Source organism: Arachis hypogaea, chromosome 4 (assembly GCF_003086295.3).
Source record: "Arachis hypogaea cultivar Tifrunner chromosome 4, arahy.Tifrunner.gnm2.J5K5, whole genome shotgun sequence".
NCBI lineage: Eukaryota > Viridiplantae > Streptophyta > Magnoliopsida > Fabales > Fabaceae > Arachis > Arachis hypogaea.
This window is the reverse complement of record NC_092039.1, coordinates 25,440,697-25,460,380: the sequence shown is the minus strand read 5'-3', so window position 1 is coordinate 25,460,380 and position 19,684 is coordinate 25,440,697.

Below are 19,684 nucleotides of genomic sequence, written 5' to 3'. Positions count from 1 at the left end.
TTATTGCCCCCTGGTTTAGTGCTGGCTAATTTTGAGAGTGCATCAGCTTGAGCATTCTATTCCTAAGGTATATGTTAGACCTCATATTCCTCGAGTTGTTCGATCTATTCCCTGGTTTTGTCCAAGTACTTTTTCATGGTAAGGTCATTAGCTTGGTAGTTCCCCGCTATTTGTGAGGTGACTACTTGTGAATCGCTGAAGATAATAATCTTTTGAACTCCAACCTCCTTATCCAGCCTCAAGCCAGCTAGCAATGCCTCTGGTGGACGAAATTGTGATCACTTGTTATGTATTTATAAAAGATGTATACTCTGAGGGCATTGTTTATTTTCTTCACAATCTCGTTCAACTAACCAGCAAGTGTACTGGGTCGTCCAAGTAATAACCTTACGTGAGTAAGGGTCGAATCCACAGAGATTGTTGGTATGAAGCAAGCTATGGTCACCTTGCAAATCTCAGTTAGGCAGATTAAAAATGGTTTATGGGTTTTCGAATAATTAATAATAAAAAGAAATAAATAATAAAAGGGATAGAACACTTATGCAGATTCATTGGTAGAGGTATCTTTTAAGTATATACAGCTGCTGCATGGCTCAAGCACGCCTGCTCTCCTACTGCTTCTACTCAATCCTTCTTACTCCTTTCCATGGCAAGCTTTGTATAGGGGTTCACCATCAACTGTGGCTACTTTCATTCCTCACGGGGAAATAACCTGTGCGGCTGTCACTCGCACAGCTAACCAGTTTAGAGGCATCACCCATGGCTGATGGCTACATCCCATCCTCGCAGTGAAAACTATGCAACGCACTCTGTCACAGTACGGCTAATCACCGGTTGGTTCCCGCTCCTACTGGAATAGAATCCCTCTTTTGCGTCTGTCACCAACGCCCAGCAGGTTAAAGTTTGAAGCACGTCACAGTCACTCATGATCGGAATCCTACTCGGAACACCACAGACAAGGTTGGACTTTCCGGACTCCCAGGATCCTACTCGGAACACCACAGACAAGGTTGGACTTTCCGGATCCAGATGAATGCCGCCAACTATCTAACTTATACCACGAAGATTCTGTTGGGGAATCTAAGAGATACGCATTCAAGCTCTGTTGCATGTAGAACGGACATGGTTGTCAATCACGCGCATTCATAAGTGAGAATGATAATGAGGGTAATCTGACTCATAACATTCATCATGTTCTTGGGTACGAATGAATATCTTGGAATAAGAATAAAAGAGATTTGAATAAAAGAAAATAGAATTTCATTAATACTTGAGGTACAGCAGAGCTCCACACCCTTAATCTATGGTGTGCAGAAACTCCACCGTTGAAAATACATAAGCAAAGAGTTCAGGCATGGCCGAATGGCCAGCCCTCTCTAACGTGATCACAGGATCAAAATACAATCCCGGATGTCTAATACAATAGATAAATGTCCTATATATACTAGACTAGCTACTAGGGTTTACATGAGTAAGTAATTGATGCATAAATCCACTTCCGGGGCCCACTTGGTGTGTGCTTGGGCTGAGCTTGATGAATTCACGTGTAGAGGCATTTCTTGGCGTCAAACTTCAGGTTATGACGTGTTTTGGGCGTTTGACTCCGGATCATGACGTTTTTCTGGCGTTTAACTCCAGACAGCAGCGTGTACTTGGCGTTCAACGCCAAGTTACGTCGTCATTCTTCGAATAAAGTATGGACTATTATATATTGCTGGAAAGCCCTGGATGTCTACTTTCCAACGCCGTTGAGAGCGCGCCAATTAGAGTTCTGTAGCTCCAGAAAATCCATTTCGAGTGCAGGGAGGTCAGAATCCAACAGCATCAGCAGTCCTTTTGTCAGCCTTCTTCAGAGTTTAGCTCAAATCCCTCAATTTCAGTCAGAATTTACCTGAAATCACAGAAAAGCACACAAACTCATAGTAAAGTCCAGAAATATGAATTTAATATAAAAACTAATGAAAACATCCCTAAAAGTAGCTTAAACTTACTAAAAACTATATGAAAACAATGCCAAAAAGCGTATAAATTATCCGCTCATCACAACACCAAACTTAAATTGTTGCTTGTCCCCAAGCAACTGAAAATCAAATAGGATAAAAAGAAGAGAATATACTATAAAGTCCAAAATATCAATGAATATTAATTTAATTAGATGAGCGGGACTTGTAGCTTTTTGCTTCTGAACAGTTTTGGCATCTCACTTTTTCCTTTGAAGTTTAGAGTGATTGGCTTCTCTAGGAACTTAGAATTTCAGATAGTGTTATTGACTTTCCTAGTTAGGCATGTTGATTCTTGAACACAGCTACTTTATGAGTCTTGGCTGTGGCCCTAAGCACTTTGTCTTCCAGTATTACCACCGGATACACAAATGCCACAGACACATAACTGGGTGAACCTTTTCAGATTGTGACTCAGCTTTGCTAAAGTCCCCAGTTAGTGGTGTCCAGAGCTCTTAAGCACACTCTTTTGCTTTGGATCACGACTTTAACCACTCAGTCTCAAGCTTTTCACTTGGACCTTCATGACACAAGCACATGAATAGGGACAGCTTGATTTAGCCGCTTAGGCCTGGATTTAATTTCCTTGGGCCCTCCTATCCATTGATGCTCAAAGCCTTGGATCCTTGCTACCCTTGCCTTTTGGTTTTAAGGGCTATTGGCTTTTTCTGCTTGCTTTTTCTTTCTATTTTATTTTATTTTTTTTTTCGCCACTTTTTTTTTTCTTTTTCACTGCTTTTTCTTGCTTCAAGAATCAATTTCATGATGTTTTTCAGATCATCAATAACATTTCTCCTTGTTCATCATTCTTTCAAGAGCCAACAATTTTAACACTCATAAACAACAAGATCGAAAATATGCACTGTTCATTCATTCATTCAGAAAACAAAAATTATTGCTACCACATCAATATAATTAAATTAAATTCACTAAAAATTTCGAAAATTATGTACTTCTTGTTCTTTTGAATTAAAACATTTTTCTTTTAAGAGAGGTGAAGGATTAATGGATTTTATTCATAGCTTTAAGACATGGTTACACACTAATGATCATGAAGTAGAGACACAAAACATAGATAAACACAACATTAAAAAAAAACCGAAAACAGAAAGAAAATAAAGAACAAGGAATGAATCCACCTCTAGTGGCGTCTTCTTCTTGAAGGACCAATGATGTTCTTCAACTCTTCTATGTCCCTTCCTTGCCTTTGTTGCTCTTCCCTCATGGCTCTTTGATCTTCTCTTATTTCTTGAAGAGTGAGGGCGTGTTCATGGTGTTCCACCCTTAGTTGTTCCATGTTTTGGCTCAAGTCTTCTAAGGAGGTACTGAGTTGCTCCCAATAGTTGTTGGGAGGAAAGTGCATTCCATGAGGCATTTGTTGATGAACTTCCTCATGTTCTCCTTGGGGGCCGTGAGGAACTTCCCTTGTTTGCTCCATCCTTTTCTTGGTGATGGGCTTGTCTTCTTCAATGGAGACATCTCCATCTATGATAACTCCGGCTGAATAACATAGATGGCATATGAGGTGGGGGAAGGCTAGCCGTGCCATGTATGAAGGCTTGTCAGCTATTTTGTAGAGTTCATTGGCTATGACTTCATGAACCTCTACTTCCTCTCCAATCATGATGCTATGAATCATGATTGCCCGATCCACAGTAACTTCAGATCGGTTGCTTGTAGGGATGATGGATCTTTGGATGAACTCCAGCCATCCTCTAGCTACAGGCTTGAGGTCCAGTCTTCTTAGTTGGACTGGTTTGCCTTTGGAGTCTACTCTCCATTGGGCGCCTTCCACACAAATGTCCATTAGGACTTGGTCCAACCTTTGATTGAAGTTGACCCTCCTTGTGTAGGGGCGTTCATCACCTTGCATCATGGGTAGATGAAACGCCAACCTCACATTTTCCGGACTGAAATCTAAGTATTTCCCCCGAACCATTGTGAGATAGTTCTTTGGATTCGGGTTCATACTTTGATCATGGTTCCTAGTGATCCATGCATTAGCATAGAACTCTTGAACCATCAATAATCCGACTTGTTGCATGGGGTTGGTTATGACTTCCCACCCTCTTCTTTAGATCTTATGTCGGATTTCCGGATACTCATTCTTTTTGAGCTTGAAGGGGACCTCAGGGATCACCCTCTTCTTTGCCACAACATCATAGAAGTGGTCTTGGTGGCTCTTGGAGATGAATCTCTCCTTTTCCCATGATTCGGAAGTGGAAGCTTTTGCCTTCCCTTTTCCTTTTCTTGAGGAAACTCCGGTCTTGGGTGCCATTGATGGTGAATGAAAAATAAAAAGCTAGGCTTTTTACCACACCAAACTTAAAATTTGCTCGTCCTCGAGCAAAAAGAAAAGAAGAGTAGAAGAAGAAGAAGAAGAAAATGTGAGTAGAGAGGGAGAAGGGGGGTTCGGCTATGTAGAGAAGAAGGGGTTATGTTGTGTGAAAATGAAGAAGAAAAGGGAGGTATTTATAGGGAGGGGGGAGGGTTAGGTTTCGGCCATTTTGGGTGGGAATGGGTGGGAAATTGAATTTGAATGTAGTGGGGGTAGGTGGGGTTTATGGGGAAGAGGAGGTTGATGTGAGTGGTGCATGGGGTAATTGGGAAGAGAAATTGATGTGATTGGTGAAGGTTTTTGGGAAGGGTGACATTGAGAATGAGATTTGGATTAGGAGAGTGTGAATAGGATTAAAAGAAAAGGTAGGTGGGGATCCTGTGGGGTCCACAGATCCTGAGGTGGGAATCCTGTGGGGTCCACAGGTCCTGAGGTGAAAAGAAATACCATTCCTTCACCCTATAGGCGTGTAAATTGCCTTCATGCACCATTCTGGCGTTCAAACGCCCATTGGTGCATGTTCTGGGCGTTAAACGCCCATGTGATGCTTGATTCTGGCGTTGAACGCCAGTTTCAAGCTTGTTTCTGGCGTTCAGCGCCAGATTGTCCTCTGCGTGCGCATCCTGGCGTTAAACGCCAGGATGTTGCTTGTTTTGGGCGTTCAGCGCCAGGAAGATGCTCTGTTCTGGCGTTGAACGCCCGCCAGATGCATCTTCTGGGCGCTGAACGCCGGCCCGTGCGTCCTCCAGGGTGAAAAATTTTTTTCTTCTGTTTTTGACTCTGTTTTTAATTTTTTTGATTTTTTCGTGACTCCTCATGATCATGTACCTAATTAAACACAAAAATAACAAAGAAACAAAATAAAATAAAATTAGATAAATAAAATTGGGTTGCCTCCCAACAAGCGCTTCTTTAATGTCAATAGCTTGACAGTGGCTCTCATGGAGCCACAGAGCAATCAAGTCAATGTTGTCTAGTCCCAACACCAAACTTAGAGTTTGGATATGGGGTTTGAACACCAAACTTAGAGTTTGGTTGTGGCCTCACAACACCAAACTTAGAGTTTGACTGTGTGGGCTCTTCTTGACCTTGAACTGAGAGAAGCTCTTCATGCTTACTCTCTTTTGTCACAGAGGGATGGCCATGTGCCTTAAACACAAGGTATTCTCCATTCAATTGGAGGACTAACTCTCCTCTGTTGACATCTATTACAGCTTCTGCTGTGGCTAGGAAAGGTCTTCCTAGGATGATGCATTCATCATCTTCCTTCCTAGTATCTAGGATTATGAAATCAGCAGGGATGTAAAAGCCTTCAACCTTGACTAGCACGTCCTCTACTATTCCATGAGCTTGTCTCATGGACTTGTCTGCCAATTGTAATGAGAACAAGGCAGGTTGTACCTCAATGATCCCTAGCTTCTCCATTACAGAGAGTGGCATCAGATTTATCCCTGACCCAAGATCACATAGAGCTTTTTCAAAGCTCATGGTGCCAATGGTGCAAGGTATTAAGAACTTGCCAGGATCTTGTTTCTTTTGAGGTAGAGTTTCCTGAATCCAAGTATCCAATTCACTAATGAGCAAGGGAGGTTCACTTTCCCAAGTCTCATTACCAAACAGCTTGGCATTCAGCTTCATGATAGCTCCTAAATATTGAGCAACTTGCTCTCCAGTCACATCTTCATCCTCTTCAGAGGATGAATAATAGTCAGAGCTCATGAATGGCAGAAGGAGATTTAGTGGAATCTCTATGGTCTCTAGATGAGCCTCAGATTCCTCAGGATCCTTATTAGGAAGCTCCTTCTTGCTTGGAGGACGTCCCAGGAGGTCTTCCTCACTGGGATTTTCGTCCTCCTCCTCCTTTGTGCATTCGGCCATGTTGACTAAGTCAATGGCTTTGCACTCTCCTTTTGGATTCTCTTCTGTGTTACTTGGGAGAATACTGGGAGGAGTTTCAATAACTTTCTTACTCAGCTGGCCTACTTGTGCCTCCAAATTTCTAATGGAGGATCTGGTTTCATTCATGAAACTGAAAGTGGCCTTTGACAGATCAGAGACAATATTAGCTAAATTAGAATTATTTTGTTCAGAGTTCTCTGTCTGTTGCCGAGAAGATGATGGATATGGCTTACTATTATTCAGCCTATTGCGTCCACCATTGTTAAAACCTTGTTGAGGTTTTTGTTGATCCTTCCAGGAGAAATTTGGATGATTTCTCCATGATGGGTTGTAGGTGTTTCCATAAGGTTCACCTAGGTAATTAACCTCTGCCATGGCAGGGTTCTCAGGATCATAAGCTTCTTCAGAAGCTACCTCTCTAGTACTGTTGGATGCATGTTGCAATCCATTCAGATTTTGAGAGATTATGTTGACCTGTTGAGTCAACATTTTGTTCTGAGCCAATATGGCATTCAGAGCATCAATTTCAAGAACTCCTTTCTTCTGAGGTACCCCATTATTCACGGAATTCCTCTCAGAGGTGTACATGAACTGGTTGTTTGCAACCATGTCAATGAGTTCTTGTGCCTCTTCAGGCGTTTTCTTCAGGTGAATAGATCCACCTGCAGAATGGTCCAATGACATTTTCAAAAATTCAGAGAGACCATAATAGAATATATCTAATAGGGTCCATTCTGAAAACATGTCAGATGGACATCTCTTGGTCAGCTGCTTGTATCTTTCCCAAGCTTCATAGAGGGATTCACCATCTTTTTGTTTGAAGGTTTGAACATCCACTCTCAGCTTGCTCAGCTTTTGAGGAGGGAAGAACTTATCTAAGAAAGCAGTGACCAGCTTATCCCAGGAGTCCAGGCTATCCTTAGGTTGTGAATCCAACCATATTCTAGCTCTGTCTCTTACAGCAAAAGGGAAAAGCATGAGTCTGTAGACTTCAGGATCAACTCCATTCGTCTTTACAGTATCACAGACTTGCAAGAATTCAGTTAAGAACTGATAGGGATCTTCAGATGGAAGTCCATAAAACTTGCAGTTTTGTTGCATCAAAGCAACTAGTTGAGGCTTAAGCTCAAAGTTATTGGCTCCAATGGCAGGAATGGAGATGCTTCTTCCATCAAACTTGGATGTTGGCTTTGTGAAATCACCAAGCATTCTCCTTACATTATTATTATTATTTTCGGCCATCTCTTCCTCTTGTTCGAAATTTTCTAAAAGGTTGCCTCTGGATTGTTGTAATTTAGCTTCTCTTAATTTTTTCTTCAGAGTCCTTTCAGGTTCCGGATCAGCTTCAACAAGAGTGCCCTTTTCCTTGTTCCTGCTCATAAGAAAGAGAAGAAAACAAGAAAAGAAAAAGGAATCCTCTATGTCACAGTATAGAGATTCCCTTATGTTAGTAGAAGAAGAAAGGGGTAGAAGAATGAAGGAGGAGGTTCGGATTTGGATGAGGAGAGGTGAAGAGAAGTGTTAGTAATTAAATAATTAAATAGAATAAGAAAAGAAAAGAAGATTTTCGAAAATAATTTTGAAAAAGAGGTTAGTAATTTTCGAAAATTAAAAATAAAATGTAATTAAAATTAAAATTTAAAACAAAAAGAATTTTTGAAAAGGGGAGGGAGAATTTTCGAAAATAGAAGAGGGAAAAGTAGTTAGGTGGTTTTGAAAAAGATAAGGAACAAACAAAAAGTTAGTTAGTTGATTGAAAAAGAATTGAAATCAAATTTTGAAAAAGATAAGAAGATAAGAAGTCAGATAAGATATTTTGAAATCAAATTTTGAAAAAGATAAAATTTTTGAAAAAGATAAGATAAAAGATAAAAAGATTTATTTGAAAAAGATATTTTGAAAAAGAATTAATTTTAAAATTGACTTAACTAACAAGAAACTACAAGATAAGATTCTAGAACTTAAAGATTGAACCTTTCTTAACAAGAAAGTAACAAACTTCAAATTTTTGAACCAATCACATTAATTGTTAGCTAATTTTCGAAAATTTGATAAAAAGATAAGAAAAAGATTTTGAAAATATTTTGAAAAATAATTTTTGAAATTTTCGAAATTTAAAAAAAAATGAAAAAGATATGATTTTTGAAAAAGATTTTGAAAAGATAAGATTTTTAAAATTGAAATTTTGACTTGACTTGTAAGAAACAACTAATTTTTAAAAATTTTTGACCAAGTCAACCCAAAATTTCGAAATTTTGGAGGAAAATAAGGAAAAGATATTTTTTTGATTTTTGAATTTTTAATGAAAAACACAAAAATGACCCAAAACATGAAAATTTTGGATCAAGACACAAGATGCATGCAAGAATGCTATGAATGTCAAGATGAACACCAAGAACACTTTTGAAGATCATGATGAACATCAAGAACATAATTTTGAAAAATTTTGATGCAAAGAAAACATGCAAGACACCAAACTTAGAAATTTTTAATGCATGGAAAATATGGATGCAAAAATGCACATGAAAAACAACAAAAGACACAAAACAAGAATTCATCAAGATCAAACAAGAAGACTTGTCAAGAACAACTTGAAGATCATGAAGAACACTATGAATGCATGAGATTTTCGAAAAATGCAAGAAAAATTTTTAAAAGCATGCAATTGACACCAAACTTAAAAATTAACACAAGACTCAAACAAGAAACACAAAATATTTTTGATTTTTATGATTTTCTAATTTTTTTTGTATTTTTATTAATTATTTTTGAAAATCAAGTTAGGAAAAACGAAAAAGAAAAGAAAAATTTTGAAAAATATTTTTGAAAAGAAAATTACCTAATCTGAGCAACAAGATGAACCGTCAGTTGTCCATACTCGAACAATCCCCGGCAACGGCGCCAAAAACTTGGTGGACGAAATTGTGATCACTTGTTATGTATTTATAAAAGATGTATACTCTGAGGGCATTGTTTATTTTCTTCATAATCTCGTTCAACTAACCAGCAAGTGTACTGGGTCGTCCAAGTAATAACCTTACGTGAGTAAGGGTCGAATCCACAGAGATTGTTGGTATGAAGCAAGCTATGGTCACCTTGCAAATCTCAGTTAGGCAGATTAAAAATGGTTTATGGGTTTTCGAATAATTAATAATAAAAAGAAATAAATAATAAAAGGGATAGAACACTTATGCAGATTCATTGGTAGAGGTATCTTTTAAGTATATACAGCTGCTGCATGGCTCAAGCACGCCTGCTCTCCTACTGCTTCTACTCAATCCTTCTTACTCCTTTCCATGGCAAGCTTTGTATAGGGGTTCACCATCAACTGTGGCTACTTTCATTCCTCACGGGGAAATAACCTGTGCGGCTGTCACTCGCACAGCTAACCAGTTTGGAGGCATCACCCATGGCTGATGGCTACATCCCATCCTCGCAGTGAAAACTATGCAACGCACTCTGTCACAGTACGGCTAATCACCGGTTGGTTCCCGCTCCTACTGGAATAGAATCCCTCTTTTGCGTCTGTCACCAACGCCCAGCAGGTTAAAGTTTGAAGCACGTCACGGTCACTCATGATCGGAATCCTACTCGGAACACCACAGACAAGGTTGGACTTTCCGGACTCCCAGGATCCTACTCGGAACACCACAGACAAGGTTGGACTTTCCGGATCCAGATGAATGCCGCCAACTATCTAACTTATACCACGAAGATTCTGTTGGGGAATCTAAGAGATACGCATTCAAGCTCTGTTGCATGTAGAACGGACATGGTTGTCAATCACGCGCATTCATAAGTGAGAATGATAATGAGGGTAATCTGACTCATAACATTCATCATGTTCTTGGGTACGAATGAATATCTTGGAATAAGAATAAAAGAGATTTGAATAAAAGAAAATAGAATTTCATTAATACTTGAGGTACAGCAGAGCTCCACACCCTTAATCTATGGTGTGCAGAAACTCCACCGTTGAAAATACATAAGCAAAGAGTTCAGGCATGGCCGAATGGCCAGCCCTCTCTAACGTGATCACAGGATCAAAATACAATCCCGGATGTCTAATACAATAGATAAATGTCCTATATATACTAGACTAGCTACTAGGGTTTACATGAGTAAGTAATTGATGCATAAATCCACTTCCGGGGCCCACTTGGTGTGTGCTTGGGCTGAGCTTGATGAATTCACGTGTAGAGGCATTTCTTGGCGTCAAACTTCAGGTTATGACGTGTTTTGGGCGTTTGACTCCGGATCATGACGTTTTTCTGGCGTTTAACTCCAGACAGCAGCGTGTACTTGGCGTTCAACGCCAAGTTACGTCGTCATTCTTCGAATAAAGTATGAACTATTATATATTGCTGGAAAGCCCTGGATGTCTACTTTCCAACGCCGTTGAGAGCGCGCCAATTAGAGTTCTGTAGCTCCAGAAAATCCATTTCGAGTGCAGGGAGGTCAGAATCCAACAGCATCAGCAGTCCTTTTGTCAGCCTTCTTCAGAGTTTAGCTCAAATCCCTCAATTTCAGTCAGAATTTACCTGAAATCACAGAAAAGCACACAAACTCATAGTAAAGTCCAGAAATGTGAATTTAATATAAAAACTAATGAAAACATCCCTAAAAGTAGCTTAAACTTACTAAAAACTATATGAAAACAATGCCAAAAAGCGTATAAATTATCCGCTCATCAGCCTCGTATTCCGCCTGATTGTTTGAAGCAGGGAACTCGAATTTTAGAGAGAGTTCAATTTGGGCTCCCTGATCACTTTCTATTATCACACCTACACCACTCCCGGTTTTATTTGAAGAGTCGTCTACGTAGAAGTTCCATTTTGTAGGAGTTCCCGGGGTGTCAGTGGACTCAACAATAAAATCGGCCAAATACTACGATTTGATGGCCGTCTGAGCTTCATATTGAAGATCGAACTCAAATACCACGATTGCCCACTGTAAAATTCTTCCAGTTAAGTCTGTCTTCTGTAGAATGCCTTTTATAGGTTGGTTGGTCCGAACTCTAATGGTGTGAGCTTGGAAATATGAGCAAAGCCTACGAAAAGTACGTATGAGAGTGTAGGCGAATTTTTCTATCTTTTGATAGTTCAGTTCGGCCCGTTGTTGGGTGATAAACCACTATTTTATGATAAATCTTGTGCCTAAATTGAATGATTTATCAACTTTTCACCTACTAATTCATATGAAAATTGCATAGTTTTGCTTTCCCTTCCTTATTATGTGATATATGTGAAATACATATTTTCTATGCTTTAAACGTAATTATTTTAATTACCCTTTATTACCATTCGATGCCGTGATTTGTGTGTTGAGTACTTTCAAGTTTTATAGGGCAGGAATGACTTAAAGGATGGAAAGGAAACATACAAAAAAGGAAGGAAAGCATAAATTGGAATTTTAGAGAAACTGGCAGTGACGCGTCCGCATGGGCGACGCGAACGCGTGGTTCGCGCAAAGGGGAATCGACGCGAGTGCAGGGATGAGGCAAACGCGTGACTTGCGAAATACAACTGATGCGGGCACATGAATGACGCGACCGTGTGGAAGAGCAACACTCCAGATGACGCGACCGCGTGACGTGCGCGATCTGCAGAATTTGTAGATCTCATTTCCAGCGATTTATGGGCCCCTTTTGACCCAGATCCAAGCCTAGAGAACACAGATTGAATGATTATAAATGGAGGAGTCCATCCAATCATGAGGACAATTCATTCATACATAGCTTGAGGATTAGATGTAGTTCTTAGGGAGAGAGGTTCTCTCCTCTCTCTTAGGATTAGGATTAGGATTTTTAGAAATTAGGAATATTTCTTCAAACCACAGGTTCAATGTTCCTTTAATTTATTTTCTACTTTTATTTATTACTTTAGTTGATTACTTGATGTTGCCAATTTGGTTTATGGAATTCTATGTTCAATCTAATTTTCTATTTAATATAATTTGAAGTATTTCAGACCCAGGATTGTTTTGCTCTATTTATGATTTATTTTTCCCTTTTGGCTTTGGTTAATTAATTAGAGACTCTTGAGTTATCAAACTCATCGTGATTGATAATTGTTATTTTTGCTAATCGAATCGCATTCCAATAACTCTAGTCTTTCCTTAGGAATTGACTAGGACCTGAGGATCAAACTGATTAGTCCACTTGACCTTCCTTTATTTAGTAAAGGTTAACTAAGTGGCAGTAAAAACATAATTCTCATCACCATCGATAAGGATAACTGGGATAGGACTTCTAATTTTCATACGTTGCCAAGAGTTTTATTAGTTATTAATTTATTAATTCTTGCAATCTAATTCTTCTGCTTAAAAACCCTTTTCAAAACCCAAAACATTATTTTCCATAACCAATAATAAAACACACCTCCCTGTAATTCCTTGAGAAGACGACCCGAGGTTTGAATACCTCGGTTAATTATTTTTATTGGGTTTGTTACTTGTGACAACCAAATGTTTGTACGAAGGGATTTTCTGTTGGTTTAGAATCTATACTTACAACGCGACTATATTTTTATAAAATTCTTTACTAGCAAAACTCCTAACATCATAGGGCTTTGCTGATGAAGTAGATGGGTTGTTGCCCGCCTTCATCTTCTCTAACTAGTGCCGAAGCTATTGCCCGATGGTGGATGAAATTGTGATTCGTACTCTTTGTACTTGTATGAAATTTAATTCGAGATAATAGCTCTTTACTATGTGTGGACACAACTCCGTTCAACTAACCAGCAAGTGTACTGGGTCGTCCAAGTAATAAACCTTACGTGAGTAAGGGTCGATCCCACAGAGATTGTTGGTATGAAGCAAGCTATGGTCATCTTGTAAATCTCAGTCAGGCGGATTATAATTGATTATGGATTTTCGAATAATAATAAATAATAAGCAGAAAATAAAGATAAATAACATAGGATAGAAATACTTATGTAAATTAATGGTGGGAATTTCAGATAAGCGTATGGAGATACTGTGCCCTTTCTTTTTCTACTTTCCTACTTCTTCCTTCAATCCTTCTTACTCCTTTCCATGGCAAGCTATATGTAGGGCATCACTGTTGTCAATGCCTACATCCCATCCTCTCAGTGAAAAAGGTCCAAATGCTCTGTCACAGCACGGCTAATCATCTGTCGGTTCTAAATCAGGTTGGAATAGAATCCCTTGATTCTTTTGCATCTGTCACTAACGCCCAGCCTTCAGGAGTTTGAAGCTCGTCACAGTCATTCAATCCCAGAATCCTACTCGGAATACCACAGACAAGGTTAGACTTTCCGGATTCCCATGAATGCCGCCATCAATTCTAGCTTATACCACAAAGATTCTGATTAAGAAATTCAAGAGATATGCGCCCGGCCTAAGGTAGAATGGAAGTGGTTGTCAATCACATGCGTTCATGGGTGAGAATGATGATGAGTGTCACGGATCATCACATTCATCAAGTTGAATTGTAACGAATATCTTAGAATAGGAATAAAGAGAATTGAATAGAAACAGTAGTAATTGCATTAAAACTTGAGGTACAGCAGAGCTCCACACCCTTAATCTATGGTGTGTAGAAACTCCACCGTTGAAAATACATAAGTGAAAGGTTCAGGCATGGCCGAATGGCCAGCCCCCAAAATGTGATCAATAGTCTCCTAAGATGAAGAATAAAACAAAACTGAGACCAAAGATGTCTAATACAATAGTAAATTATCCTATTTATACGAGACTAGCTACTAGGGTTTACATGAGTAAGTAATTGATGCATAAATCCACTTTTGGGGCCCACTTGGTGTATGTTTGGGCTGAGCTGGATCTATCCACAAGCTGAGGCTTCTCTTGGAGTTGAACGCCAAGTTGTAACGTGTTTTGGGCGTTCAAGTCCGGGTCGTGACGTGTTTCTGGCGTTTTACTCCAGACAGCAATATGGAACTGGCGTTGAGCGCCAGTTTACGTCGTCAATTCCCAAATAAAGTATGAACTATTATATATTGATGGAAAGCTCTGGATGTCTACTTTCCAACGCCATTGAGAACGTGCCATTTGGAGTTTTGTAGCTCTAGAAAATCTATTTCGAGTGCAGGGAGGTCAGATTCCAACAGCATCAGCAGTCCTTTGTCAGCCTCCTTATCAGAGTTTTGCTCAGGTCCCTCAATTTCAGCCAGAAATTACCTGAAATCATAGAAAAACACACAAACTCATAGTAAAGTCCAGAAATGTGAATTTAACATAAAAACTAAGGAAAACATCCCTAAAAGTAGCTTGAACTTACTAAAAACTACCTAAAAACAATGCCAAAAAGCGTATAAATTATCCGCTCATCACAACACCAAACTTAAATTGTTGCTTGTCCCCAAGCAACTGAAAATCAAATAGGATAAAAAGAAGAGAATATACTATAAATTCCAAAATATCAATGAATATGAATTCTAATTAGATGAGCGGGACTTGTAGCTTTTTGCTTCTGAACAGTTTTGGCATCTCACTTTTTCCTTTGAAGTTCAGAATGATTGGCTTCTCTAGGAACTTAGAATTTCGGATAGTGTTATTGACTTTCCTAGTTAAGTATGTTGATTCTTGAACACAGCTACTTATGAGTCTTGGCTGTGGCCCTAAGCACTTTGTTTTCCAGTATTACCACCGGATACATAAATGCCACAAACACATGACTGGGTGAACCTTTTCAGATTGTGACTCAGCTTTGCTAGAGTCCCCAGTTAGAGGTGTCCAGAGCTCTTAAGCACACTCTTTTTGCTTTGGATCACGACTTTAACCACTCAGTCTCATGCTTTTCACTTGGACCTTCATGACACAAGCACATGGTTAGGGACAGCTTGATTTAGCCGTTTAGGCCTGGATTTTGATTTTCTTGGGCCCTCCTATCCATTGATGCTTAAAGCCTTGGATCCTTTTTACCCTTGCCTTTTGGTTTTAAGGGCTATTGGCTTTTTCTGCTTGCTTTTTCTTTTTCTTTCTATTTTTTTCCGCCACTTTTTTTTTCGCAAGCTTTTCTTTTTTCACTGCTTTTTCTTGCTTCAAGAATCAATTTTATGATTTTTCAGATCATCAATAACATTTCTCTTTGTTCATCATTCTTTCAAGAGCCAACAGTTTTAACATTCATAAACAACAAGATAAAAAATATGCAATGTTCAAGCATTCATTCAGAAAACAAAAAGTATTGTCACCACATCAATATAATTAAACTAAATTCAAGGATAAATTCGAAATTCATGTACTTCTTGTTCTTTTGAATTAAAACATTTTTCATTTAAGAGAGGTGAAGGATTCATGGAGTTATTCATAGCTTTAAGACATAGTTACTACTACTAATGATCATGAAGTAGAGACACAAAACATAAATGAACATAACATAAAAACCGAAAAGCAGAAAGAAATAAGAACAAAGAATGAATCCACCTTAGTGGTGTCTTCTTCTTGAAGGACCAACAATGTCCTTAAGCTCTTCTATGTCCCTTCCTTGCCTTTGTTGCTCCTCCCTCGTTGCTCTTTGATCTTCTCTTATTTCATGGAGAATGATGGAGTGCTCTTGATGTTCCACCCTTAATTATTCCACATTGTAGCTCAAATCTTCTAGGGAAGTGTTGAGTTGTTCCCAATAGTTGTTGGGAGGAAAGTGCATCCCTTGAGGCATCTCAGGGATTTCTTGATGATGAGCTTCCTCATGCATCTCTTGAGATCCGTGGAGGGTCTCTCTTGCTTGCTCCATCCTCTTCTTGGTGATGGGCTTATCCTCTTCAATGAGGATGTCTCCTTCTATGATAACTCCAGCTGAGTAACATAGATGGCAAATAAGATGAGGAAAAGCTAGCCTTGCCGTGTTGGAGGGCTTATCTGCTATTTTGTAGATTTCATGGGAGATGACTTCATGAACTTCTACTTCCTCTCCAATCATGATGCTATGAATCATGATTGCCCGATCCACAGTAACTTCAGATCGGTTGCTAGTGGGGATGATGGAGCGTTGAATGAACTCTAACCATCCTCTAGCTATATGCTTGAGGTCCAGTCTTCTTAGTTGAACCGGCTTGCCTTTGGAGTCTCTTTTCCATTGAGCTCCTTCCACACATATGTCCATAAGGACTTGGTCCAACCTTTGATGAAAGTTGACCCTTCTAGTGTAGGGGCGTGCATCTCCTTGCATCATAGGCAAGTTGAATGCCAACCTCACATTTTCCAGACTAAAATCCAAGTACTTCCCCCGAACCATTGTAAGATAATTCTTTGGATTCGGGTTCACACTTTGATCATGGTTCATAGTAATCCATGCATTGGCATAGAACTCTTGGATCATTATGATTCTGACTTGTTGGATGGGATTTGTTAGAACTTCCCAACCTCTTCTTTGGATCTTATGTCGGATCTCCGGATACTCATTTTTCTTGAGCTTGAAAGGGACCTCGGGGATCACCTTCTTCTTTGCCACAACATCATAGAAGTGGTCTTGATGGCTTTTGGAGATGAATCTTTCCATCTCCCATGACTCGGAGGTGGAAGCTTTTGTCTTCCCTTTTCCTTTTCTAGAGGATTCTCCGGCCTTAGGTGCCATTGATGGTAATGGAAAAACAAAAAGCTTATGCTTTTACCACACCAAACTTAAAATATTGCTCGCCCTCGAGCAAGAGAAGAAAGAAGAGAAGAAGAAGAAGAAGAAAATATGGAGGAGAGTGAGGGAATGGGTTTCGGCCAAGGTGTAGAAGAGGGGGTTTGTGTTGTGTGAAAATAAAGTAGAATGGAAGGGTATATATAGGGAGGGGACTGGGTGTAGTTTCGGTCATTTATGGTGGGTTTGGGTGGGAAAGATTTTTGAATTTTGAAGGTGGGTGGGGTTTATGGGGAAGAGTGGATGGATGTGATTGGTGAAGGGGGTAATTGGGAAGAGAGATTGAAGTTATTGGGAAGTGTGATGAGCGGAGAATATGTTAGGTGGGGATCCTGTGGGGTCCACAGATCCTGAGGTGTCAAGGATTTACATCCCTGCACCAATTAGGCATGTAAAATGCCTTTGCACACCATTCTGGCGTTTAAACGCCGAAGTGATGCACACTCTGGGCGTTCAACGCCCATGTGCAGCATGTTTCTGGCGTTGAGCGCCAGTTCCATGCTTGTTACTGGCGTTCAGCGCTAGCTTTTCTCAAGGCACATTCCTGGTGTTCAAACGCCAGGATGTTGCTTGTTTCTGGCATTCAACGCCAGATCCATGCTATGTTCTGGCGTTGAACGCCAGCCAGATGCACCTTATTGGCGTTTAAACGCCAGTAAGTCCTTCCTCCAGGGTGCGATTTTTCTTCTGCTATTTTTGATTCTATTTTTAATTTTAATAATTTTTTCGTGACTCCACATGATCATGAACCTAATAAAACACAAAATAATAAAGTTAAAATTAGATAAATAAAAATTGGGTTGCCTCCCAACAAGCGCTCCTTTAATGTCACTAGCTTGACAGTGGGCTCCCATAGAGCCTCACAGGTGATCAGGTCAATGTTGTATAGTCCCAACACCAAACTTTGAGTTTGGTTGTGGGAATGTAACACCAAACTTAGAGTTTGGTTGTGGCCTCCCAACACCAAACTTAGAGTTTGACTGTGGGGGCTCTTCTTGACTCTGTACTGAGAGAAGCTTTTCATGCTTCCTCTCTATGGTTGCAGAGGGAGATCCTTAAGCTTTAAACACAAGGTAGTCCTCATTCAATTGAAGGACTAATTCTCCTCTGCTAACATCAATCACAGCTTCTGCTGTGGCTAGGAAGGGTCTCCCAAGGATGATGCATTCATCTTCTTCCTTCCTAGTGTCTAAGACTATGAAATCAGCAGGGATGTAAAGGCTTTCAACCTTTACTAACACGTCCTCCACTAATCCATAGGGTTGTCTTACTGACTTGTCTGCCAATTGTAATGAGAATAAGGTAGGCTGTACCTCAATGATCCCTAGTTTCTCCATTATAGAGAGTGGTATAAGATTTATGCCTGTCCCCAGGTCACACAGAGCCTTGTTAAAGGTCATGGTGCCTATAGTACAGGGTATTAAGAATTTACCAGGATCTTGTCTCTTTTGAGGTAAAGTTTTCTGAATCCATGTATCTAGTTCACTAATGAGCAAGGGAGGTTCACCTTCCAAGTCTCATTACCAAACAACTTGGCATTCAGCTTCATGATAGCTCTTAGATATTGAGCAACTTGCTCTCCAATCACATATTCATTCTCTTCTGAGGAAGAATAGTCTTCAGAGCTCATGAATGGTAGAAGAAGATTTAGTGGAATCTCTATGGTCTCTATATGAGCCTCAGATTCCTTTAGGTCCTCAATAGGAAACTCCTTCTTGCTTGAGAGACGTCCCAGGAGGTCTTCCTCACTAGGATTTTCGTCCTCCTCCTCCCTTGTGCATTCGGCCATATTGATTACATCAATGGCCTTGCACTCTCCTTTTGGATTTTCTTCTGTATTGCTTGGGAGAATACTGGGAGGAGTTTCAATGATTTTCTTACTCAGCTGGCCCACTTGTGCCTCTAGATTTCTAATGGAGGACCTTGTTTCACTCATGAAACTTAAAGTGGCCTTTGACAGCTCAGAGACTAAGTTTGCTAAATTAGAGGGTCTCTGTTCAGAATTCTCTGTCTGTTGCTGAGAAGATGATGGAAAAGGCTTGCTATTGCTAAGCCTGTTTCTTCCACCATTATTAAAGCCTTGTTGAGGCTTTTGTGGATCCTTCCATGAGAAATTTGGATGATTTCTCCATGATGAATTATAGGTGTTTCCATAAGGTTCACCCATGTAATTTACCTCTGCTATTGTAGGGTTTTCAGGATCATAAGCTTCTTCAAAAGCTGCCTCTTTAGTACTGTTGGATGCATTTTGCCATCCATTCAGACTTTGAGAGATCATGTTGACTTGCTGAGTCAACACTTTGTTCTGAGCCAATATAGCATTCAGAGCATCAATTTCAAGAACTCCCTTCCTTTGAGGCATCCCATTATTCACAGAATTCCTCTCAGAAGTGTACATGAATTGGTTATTTGCAACCATGTCAATAAGTTCTTGAGCTTCTGCAGGTGTTTTCTTTAGGTGAATGGATCCACCTACAAAATGGTCCAATGACATTTTTGAAAATTCAGATAGACCGTAATAGAATATATCTAATATGGTCCATTCTGAAAACATGTCAGATGGACACCTTTTGGTCAGCTGCTTGTATCTTTCCCAAGCTTCATAGAGGGATTCACCATCTTTTTGCTTGAAGGTCTGAACATCCACTCTAAGCTTGCTCAGCTTTTGAGGAGGAAAGAATTTATCCAAGAAGGCCGTGACCAGCTTATCCCAGGAGTCCAAGCTATCTTTAGGTTGTGAGTCCAACCATGTTCTAGCTCTGTCTCTTACAGCAAAAGGGAAAAGCATGAGCCTGTAGACTTCAGGATCTACTCCATTCGTCTTAACAGTCTCAC